Source organism: Ictidomys tridecemlineatus, unplaced genomic scaffold (genome assembly GCF_052094955.1).
Source record: "Ictidomys tridecemlineatus isolate mIctTri1 unplaced genomic scaffold, mIctTri1.hap1 Scaffold_633, whole genome shotgun sequence".
In the NCBI taxonomy this organism is placed as follows: domain Eukaryota; kingdom Metazoa; phylum Chordata; class Mammalia; order Rodentia; family Sciuridae; genus Ictidomys; species Ictidomys tridecemlineatus.
In genome coordinates this window covers 33,993-42,500 of record NW_027524375.1, presented here as the reverse complement: position 1 = coordinate 42,500, position 8,508 = coordinate 33,993, and the positions used below count along the sequence as shown (strand labels likewise).

At 53.2% G+C, this 8,508-nt stretch overlaps 2 long non-coding RNA genes across 2 annotated transcripts in view; both read right to left on the bottom strand.

Moving 5' to 3' along the window:
- LOC144374275 (uncharacterized) overlaps positions 1–3,337 on the bottom strand; it is an 18,027-nt gene extending 14,690 nt beyond the window's left edge. Inside the window, exon 1 of the long non-coding RNA XR_013433727.1 lies at positions 3,083–3,337. This is a non-coding gene — a long non-coding RNA (uncharacterized LOC144374275). The remainder of the gene's footprint in view (positions 1–3,082) is intronic.
- A 105-nt stretch (positions 3,338–3,442) lies between these two features.
- LOC144374277 (uncharacterized) lies at positions 3,443–5,421 on the bottom strand. Its single transcript, XR_013433729.1, has 2 exons — positions 5,075–5,421; positions 3,443–4,422 (listed from the first exon to the last, which is right to left on the bottom strand). It is a non-coding gene; the product is annotated as an uncharacterized LOC144374277 (long non-coding RNA).
- Positions 5,422–8,508: the final 3,087 nt, after the last annotated feature.

Sequence of the window (8,508 nt, the reverse complement as noted above, 5' to 3'; positions counted from 1 at the left end):
GCGGGCCGCCCGCCGGCTCGGGACCGGGAGCGGGCAGAGGGCCACTCGCAGCAGGCGAGGGGGAAAGAGGGACGCGGGGCCCCCCAACCCCCGGCCGCGCGAACAGAGCCCCGCCGCCACCGCGCGCACGCACACGCGGCACCAGCGGCCCAACATGCGCCAGGAGGCCCGGCCAGGCCCAGCGGGAACCCTCCCCCGACTCGAAGGGGGGAGGCGCGGGCCGCGGTAGGCACAAAGAGCAAGCGCTCGGCCCCCACCCGCGGGGGGCCGGCGGACCCCTGCCCTCCCAGACGGCGGGGAGGGGGGAACTCTCGCCTACACACACCACCGACGGTAGCGTAGCGCACAAGGCAGGGGGCGGCCAATGGGGGAATCCGGTACCCCACGCGAGGCACGCCCTTCACGGATCGCTAGAGAAACGTTCCTCACTGAGGATGGGCCGCACCCAGCCCGGCTCCTCTCCCGACCGGCCGCCGAGACAGCGAGGGGGGATCTGCGGTATGGGCAAGCACGAGGCTTCTGGAGCGTTCGCGGCCGGGGACACCCCAAGGCGACCATCGCCTCGGGGGCCGGACCGGCCCCTGCTCGGCGTCCCGCCACAATCGCTCGCACGCCCGGGCAGCATCTCCCTTCCCCCAAGGGAGGCAGGGAAGAGCGCACGGGCGCCCGCTCGCCTAACACTCCCCGCGCCACTCGGCGCTGGGGACGACAACGCGACCCGCCCCCCACGGAGAGGGAACGGTCAACGCTGTCGAGCTTACCGCCTCGATCCCCCGAGCGAAGCAACAACTGTTCTTCCCCTTCAGGCACTCGCCTCAGAAACCCCCGCAGACGGGGCGAGACTGACAGCGAGGCGGCGGCCGGCCGCGGCAGCGGCACCGGGACCGGGAACAGCACACACCGGCTCAGCCTCAGGCACCTCAGGAAACGACCCGGAGCGCCCCAGGAGCACCGAAGCAGAGGCGCGCCGTCGCGCCGACGCGGCACGGCGGCAGCCCTCCCCGACGCGGGGAGGGCCACACGCACGGCCCTTGGCCGCCCAGAGCGGGCGGCGGGCGGGAAGCACCCGCTACGTCAGAGGACCCCGGGAGCGAGGTCGAGGCCGGGTTCCGCACCCCCGCCCTTCCCCGCACCGCGAACGGGCGGGGAGGGAAGGCGAGGGGCCCGCGGGCAGGACGAGAAGAGCTGGCCCATTCGCCATGAATGTCCGTCCCTCGCCTGGCGCGGCTTTGGTCCGGCCCAGGAGAGCGCAAAGTCACCACATCGATCAGCAGGGTGGGCGGGAGAGACCCGGGGAGCGGGGGGAGACCCGGCGAGGACCGCTTCAAGAGGAGCCTGCTACGGCCTCGCCGGCCCCACACCCCAGGGAGAGCGGCCGACGACACGGAACGGGGAACGCCTGACACGCGGCTCGGAGCCATGGAAGCGAGCGTCGTCGTCACACCGCCCTCGGCGCCCGCAGCGGGGAGCGCACGGGCGGTAAAGGACCACCCGCCACCTCCCCCACCGCCCTCCGGCGCCAGGAGACCGGCCGGCCGGAGGTGGCACCACCGCGAGGGCACTCCAGGCGCACCAAAGAGCCGTCGCACGCAGGCCCGAGGCAGACGGCTCCAGAGGGAACGGGTCCGGGCCACCCCATCAGCCCAGAGCCCCGCACGCACCCGGAGGCCCAAGCTCCCTCCCTCTGGCGGCACAGGCCAGAGGACACCGTGTCAGCACCTACCCGATGGCAGAAAACGGCCAACTCGGGCCAAGACAACCGCGACCGGGGCAATGGGGAACAGTTCACTCACCACTGCCGCCTTCCCCGAAGGGAGTCACGGTCGGCGGACCGCGAAATCGAGCCCATCACCGAGATCCAGAGCCCCTAGGGACAACTGGTCGACCCTCGTTGACGAAGGCACAGACGAGAGGCGGGGACCACCATCCCCAGCGAGCGGGATCGGGGGGCGGGCGGGGAACACGCTAAGGCGACCCACCACCGAAGGACGCCGGGCATAGCCATCAGGACAAGCCCCGGGCGGCGGCCCCCAAAGAGGGAACGCGGCGAGGCCGGGCCAGCACATTCGCGGCCAAAACCCACGAGAGAGAGGGAGAGGAAGCGGGAGAAAAAGAAAAAAAAAAAAAAAAGACAGAAGTCCCGGCGGCCGACCCAGACCGGGCCAAAGCGAAGCCCGTGCCACCGAAGGAGCCGCTCGGACCGACACCCGAGGCGCCCGCGGCCCGGACCGAGCAGGGAGAGAAGACAACCGACACACACACTAAGCCCGCCGGTCCAATATCCCGCCAACGGGCCACATCGGCCCAGCCCAGGGCGACCGAGACAGTTCCGCCGGCGCCGCCCAGCTCCTGGAACTCTGTCTCGGCCACCGCCGCCGAATATCACGCCTTGGCGACTTCCGATGAGAAGACGCTCCCATAAAAGCGGCCACCAGGTGGAGCTCGACAACCGTCAACCAAATCGGGCGAAAGGGACGAGGAACCTCGGTCGGCGTCAGCGGGATCCGCTCCTCCGCAGGGGTCGTAGAACCTCGGAGGGCGTCAGCGGGATCCGCTCCTCCGCAGGGGTCGTAGAAAGTCACCCGGACACGTCCCACCAGCCGGGTCGCCACGCCACAGCGGCGGGCTCGAGACGCAGGCAGATGGGCCCAGCACCCCTAGAGAACCCGGCGGGGGACACGGGCGGTGTGGGACTTCAAAACCGAAACCACCACGGTGAAGCCACTGTTAGGCAGGCAGATTGCTAGGCCGCGGTCGGATCCATCCAGAGAATGGAGGAAGGGACAGAAACACGTAAAAACCCGTCGAAATCGGTTGCTTGGGAATTTGATCTGCCGGTCTTTGGGCTTGGGGTTCCCGCCTGTTTCTGTACCCCCCCCCCAAAAAAAAATGGGAAGATGAACAGCCTCTGAGAATCCTTCCTCCTCTATGTCTGTGGTTCAGTGGCAGAGGGCCGGCCTAGCACATAGGAGGCACTGGGTTTGAGCCTTAGCGCGGCATACAAAAAGGAGGAACAAGTCGAAAGAAGGCGTGCTGCACGTCCACCTACAACTACTCCAAAAAAGAAAAAAAAAAAGAATACCGATCATAATAGGAAAAAGGGATTTTTCCTTGTGGAGTTCCATTTTGTCTGTCTGGCCACGTTATCTTTCTTTTTGTTTGTTCGTTTGTTCTGTTTTGTTTTAAGAGAGAGTGAGAGAGAACTTTGATATTTACTTTTTAGTTTTCGGTGGACGGACACAACATCTTCGTTACGTGGTGCTCAGGGCCGAACCCCGACCGCACGCATGCCAGGCGAGCGCGCTGCCGCTTGAGCCACATCCCCAGCCCCTTTTTTAACTTTTACTTATTTTTCTTTTATAAAGACAGAGGGCAGAGGCGGGGGGGGGGAGAGAGAGAGAGAGAGAGAGAGAGAGAGAGAGAGAGAGAGAGAGAGAGAATATTTTGAATATTTTTTAATGTTTATTTTTCAGTATGCAGTGAACACAACATCTTTGTTTTATTTTATGTGGTGCTGAGGCTCGAACCCAGCGCCCCATGCATGCCAGGGGAGCGTGTTATCATCACTTGAGCCACATCTCCAGCCCATGAATTCTTATTTGTATTTGTGTTTTTATTTATCTTTTTTTTTTTTGGGGGGGGGGGTGCTGTGTCTGTTGCTGCTGCTGTTGTTGTTTTCCCTAAGAAATGAGCATATTCTCGAATGGGAAGTCATTTTCCATTGGGTCACAGAGCCAAATTTTACCTTTAGGCACTTGGTAATCAGAAGCTGTAACAGGGCTCTAAGAGCGGCTGCCTCGGCTAAAAAGCCTGGGCCCTTGCCCCAGAGCGAAACAACAACAACAACAACAACAACAACAACAACAACAACAACGGGGGTGGGGGCGGGACAGAAAGCAAAAAGAAAAAAAAAAAAAAAAAAGAATCGAACAAATAATCCAATGGATCCATGGTCCAAGGACGTGAACAGATACTTCTCAGAATTGGATGAAGACGCTCCTCTCCTATAAAAGCGGACACCAGGGGGAGCTCGAAAACCGTCAACCAAATCAGGCTGAAGGGACGCGGAACCTCGGTCGGTGTCAGCGTGATCCGCTCCGCAGGGGTCGTAGAAAGTCACCCGGACACGTGCCACCAGCCGCCGCCTCCCCCCCCCTCCCCCAGGGTCCCCCGCAGCAGCGGGAGGCGCCGGCAGTCTGCCCAGCACCCCTAGAGAATCCGGCGGGGGACACGGGCGGTGTGAGAGTTCAAAACCGAAACCACCACCGCGGTGAAGCCACCATTAGACAGGCAGACCGATAGGCCACGCTTGGATTTATCCAGACGATGTAGGAATTGACAGAAACATGTAAAAATCAGTTTGAAATCGGTTGCTTGGGAATTTGATCTTCTGGTCTTTGGGCTTTGTGTTTCCTCCTTTTTCTGTACAAAAACATTGGAAGATGACCAGCCTCTGAGAATCCTTTCTTGTCTAGGGGCTGTCTGTATCTTTGGGTCAGTGGCAGAGGGCCGGCCTAGCACAGAGTTTGAGCCTTAGCACGCCATACAAAAAGGAACAAATAGAAAGAAGGTGTGCTGTCCACCGACAACATACTACGAAACAGGAGGGGAAAAAAAAAAAAAAAAAAATACTAATCCTAATAGGAAAAAGGATGCTTCCTTGTGGAGTTCTATTTTGTCTGTTTGGCCATTTTATCTTTTTTTATTTTTTATTTTTTATGTATCCATATCACAGAGCCACATTTTACATTTAGGCACTTGGTAATAAGAAGCTGCAACAGGGCTCTAAGAGAGGCTGCCTTAGCTAAAAAGCATGGTCTGTTGCCCTAGACTGAAACACCACATGCTCTGGGATAAATAAAGCTGGAGAGAGCTTGCCATCTCTACCTTCATTTTGATCTGTGTGCACATATTACGCACTGTTTCATCTAAGACGTAGCAGGGCAACAATATCTGTCAGCCCTAAATGGACCCAACCCCTGCCCTCCCCAGCCACACAGGAGACCACAGTCTGAGCAAGAGCACTTCACGGTGTTGTCATTCTGGTGTTGTGGCTCAGTGGTACAGCACTTACCAAGTACGCATGAGGCACAGGGTTCAATCCCAGCACCACATTAAAATCATCATCATCATCATCATCATCATCATCATCATCATCATCATCATCATCACCTAAATAGACAAAATAAACATATTTATTTATTTATCTATCTATCTATCTATCTATCTATCTATCTATCTATCTGTTTGTTTATTTATTGGAGGAGGCCTGTAAACAGGGATTGAACTCAGGGGCACTCACTGACTACTGAGCCACATCCCCTAGCCCTACCTATCTATCTAGTATGTTACTTAGAGACAGGGTCTCACTGAGTTGCTTAGTGTCTCACTTTTGCTGAGGGTGGCTTTAAACTCTCGATCCTCCTGCCTCAGCTGAGAGAGAGAGAGAGAGAGAGAGAGAGAGAGAGAGAGAAGCATCTGGGATGACAGGCATAGGCCACTGTACTCAGTCACTTATTTATTTTCAGTATGACTTCAAGGTACACACAAGACAATCACTGCCAGGCGTAGGAGGAACGTAGCACCTTGATAAACAGTCAGATCTTTGAGGAAGCATTAAACAATCTTAAGGTAGTGTGCAAATCATTCAATAACCTCAGAATACCTACATGAGGGTTGGGATTGTAGCTCAGCGGTAGAGCGCTTGCCTTTGCATTCGTGAGGCCCTGGGTTCGATCCTCAGCACCACATAAAAATAAATAAATAAATAAAGATAAAGACATTGTGTCCATCTACAGCTTAAAAAAAAAAAATGTTTAGAAAGAAATAAATAAATACCTACATGAAAACCAGAGAGAATTAAAAGAAAAGATGGATACATCAATTATGGCAAAGAGACGAGAACACTCGTCCCTTAGCAGCTGATGACATAGGCCATAAATAAATAATCAGTAACAAAGGACAGCAGAAGCACATCACGAACAACCCACACCTAATGGGCATGCTCAGAACACTGCAAGGCCACCACTGCACAGCAGACCTTCTTCCTTTTTTTTTTTTCTTTAATAAATATTGATTTTTCAGTCGTAGTTGGACACAATACCTTTGTTTTATTTATTTATTTTTATGTGGTACTGAGGATCGAACCCAGGGCCTCACACATGCAAGGCGAGCGCTTTACCACTGAGCCACAACCCCAGCCCCAGCAGACCTTCTTTTAAAGTGAATACGGAATGTTTACCAAAGTTGACCATAGAATGGAACATAAACCCAATCTCGACAAAGTCTAAAACATGAAATCACACCACAACTCTTCTCCGAACACCACAAAAAGTAATCTGGAGGTCAGGCATGCTGGCCACTGCCAGGATTCATTTCAGTCAGACTGATAGGCCACGGTTGGATCCATCCAGACGATGTAGGAATTGACAGAGACATGTAAAAATCAGTTTGCATCTTTCACAAACTCTTGAGAGGGGCAGGTCAGGGGTCGAGGTGAGATTGAAATACCCCCAACAAAGTGTCAACTTTATCAGACCAGTAACCTAGATAAAGCAGGTACTTGTACTATTCCTTCTCTGTGCCATTGTGTTCTTTTTTTTTTTTTTTTTTTTTTTTTTTGGGGGGGGGGGGGGGAGGCGTGGTTCCAGCCACTTTGGGTTCCTACCAGTTTGTCTGCAAGGGAAAATTTGTTTTCTGCCAGGCTGGGGTGCCAGTTATCAGGGCGGGGAAGTAAGATGCTTACACTAAACCGGGCTTGCTTGGGGCAGGTCTCAGTTCTAATTTACATAACAACAGGCAGTGCAAAGTCTCTCCCACTGCCCCTGAAGGAAGGAAAATATGGCCTCTCCAGGCTGTTCACAATTCCCAGCCTGTTTCAAATTCCAGTATGGTTTCCCGTATCTGTTTTAAGGGTCATTTTGTCTCTCTAACTCTGCATTTATGCTGACCGTTTGGTTTAAAACTAAACTAAGAGGTTAATTTGGATATCACTTGTTTCAGAGCATTTGTTCAATGTGTCCACCAGCATTTCATTTCTCTCTCCTGATGTTCCTTAATACCCTGATTGCTTTGGCCTCCTTCTCCTGGATCATGTGTCACTTGCCCCCCAACCCTTTGGTATAAAAAGAAACCTAGGAGGAGATTGATCCTAAAGAAAAGGGGTGCTCCACTAAGTGAGAAACTGAAAAATCAAGTGATTAAAAAGAGTTTGGTGTGGAGAAAGAGACGGAAATGTGTGTGTGTGTGTGTGTGTGTGTAAGTTATAGAGACAGAAGGAGACAGACTCTTGTACTTCAGGGTTTTTGTTTGTCTGTCTGTCTGTCTGTGTGTTTGTTTGTTGTCTAATAATTACAGGGTTTCAATTGGAAGCTCTGCCCTGGGTAATTCTTTCCAATTCTTACAAAGTAGTAACTGTGGTTATGTTCATTTCTGCTAATGATTCATTTTTCCTGCTTTTTAAATTCATTGATCACCCGGAACTTTTTTTCGTTTGGGGCAGGAGGGGTCCAAGTGCTTGAGAGATTTTTTTTTTTTTTCTTTTCTCCCCCCCCCCCCCCTGTGTCATTTGAATGGAGATTTGGACCTCTGACTAAGAGTAGAGTTTTCTAAGAGAAAAGAGAAGAGCTCTAAGGGAAAAGCAGGGGATTAGATAAAAAAAAAAAAAAAAAAAAAAAAAGCCTTTTGAAACCAAACCATTGTTAGGTAAAACTGCTTACTCTCTGCCCTGAATGAGTAGAATCTTAAAATATGTGATATGTTTGGGTGAGTTCAAGGTGTCTTTGCGATTCATCATCTGAAGTGGCACCCCCTCTCTCCACTGAAAAGTCTTAACTGGGCCTCTTCAGAAATCTTCACCCAGACTGGTTTTAGGTCTGTCAGCAAGGGAGTCTCTGCAAAAGAATTCGAGGTGGATAAACTTCCTATTTTCGTGTCGCCCTGTTTACTTGGCCACTGGCCGAGAAGACACCAGCACTCCAGGTGCTGGAAACCCCCTTACTAGTTTTTCACAAACATATCCAGAACAGTACTTTGAAGAAATGTGCAAACAAGGCCTCTGGCCTTGAGCTGGGCTTCACCCAGAGGTCTACATTGTTAAGATACGAGAAGTTACCGACTGGACTCCATGGTTACAGCTGGCAGGGAGAGACTAGACAGGGGGGAAGAAGCTCTCCCCTTCTCAGGTGTTGTCCTCGAAGGGTTCACATGCCCAGAACAGTGAGAGGAAAAAGCTGCTTTTATGTGAACTTCTGCAGACCGTGAATTTCTGAGCCCCTCCCCTTACGTGCTCGGTATAAAACTCTGAAACTACCTGAACTCGGGGTTCAGGGGATTGATTCATTCATGACAGCAAAAGCCGTGTCCTCTGAACCTGGCAGCGGCCAAATAAAACCCCATTTCCTGCTCTGTTCGGTCGGTGCCTTGCCTCATTTGTCCCTACAACACATCCATGCAAGGAAGACTTGATCAAACCAGTAGCCTAGGTAAAGCAGGTTCCAGGTTGCTTTT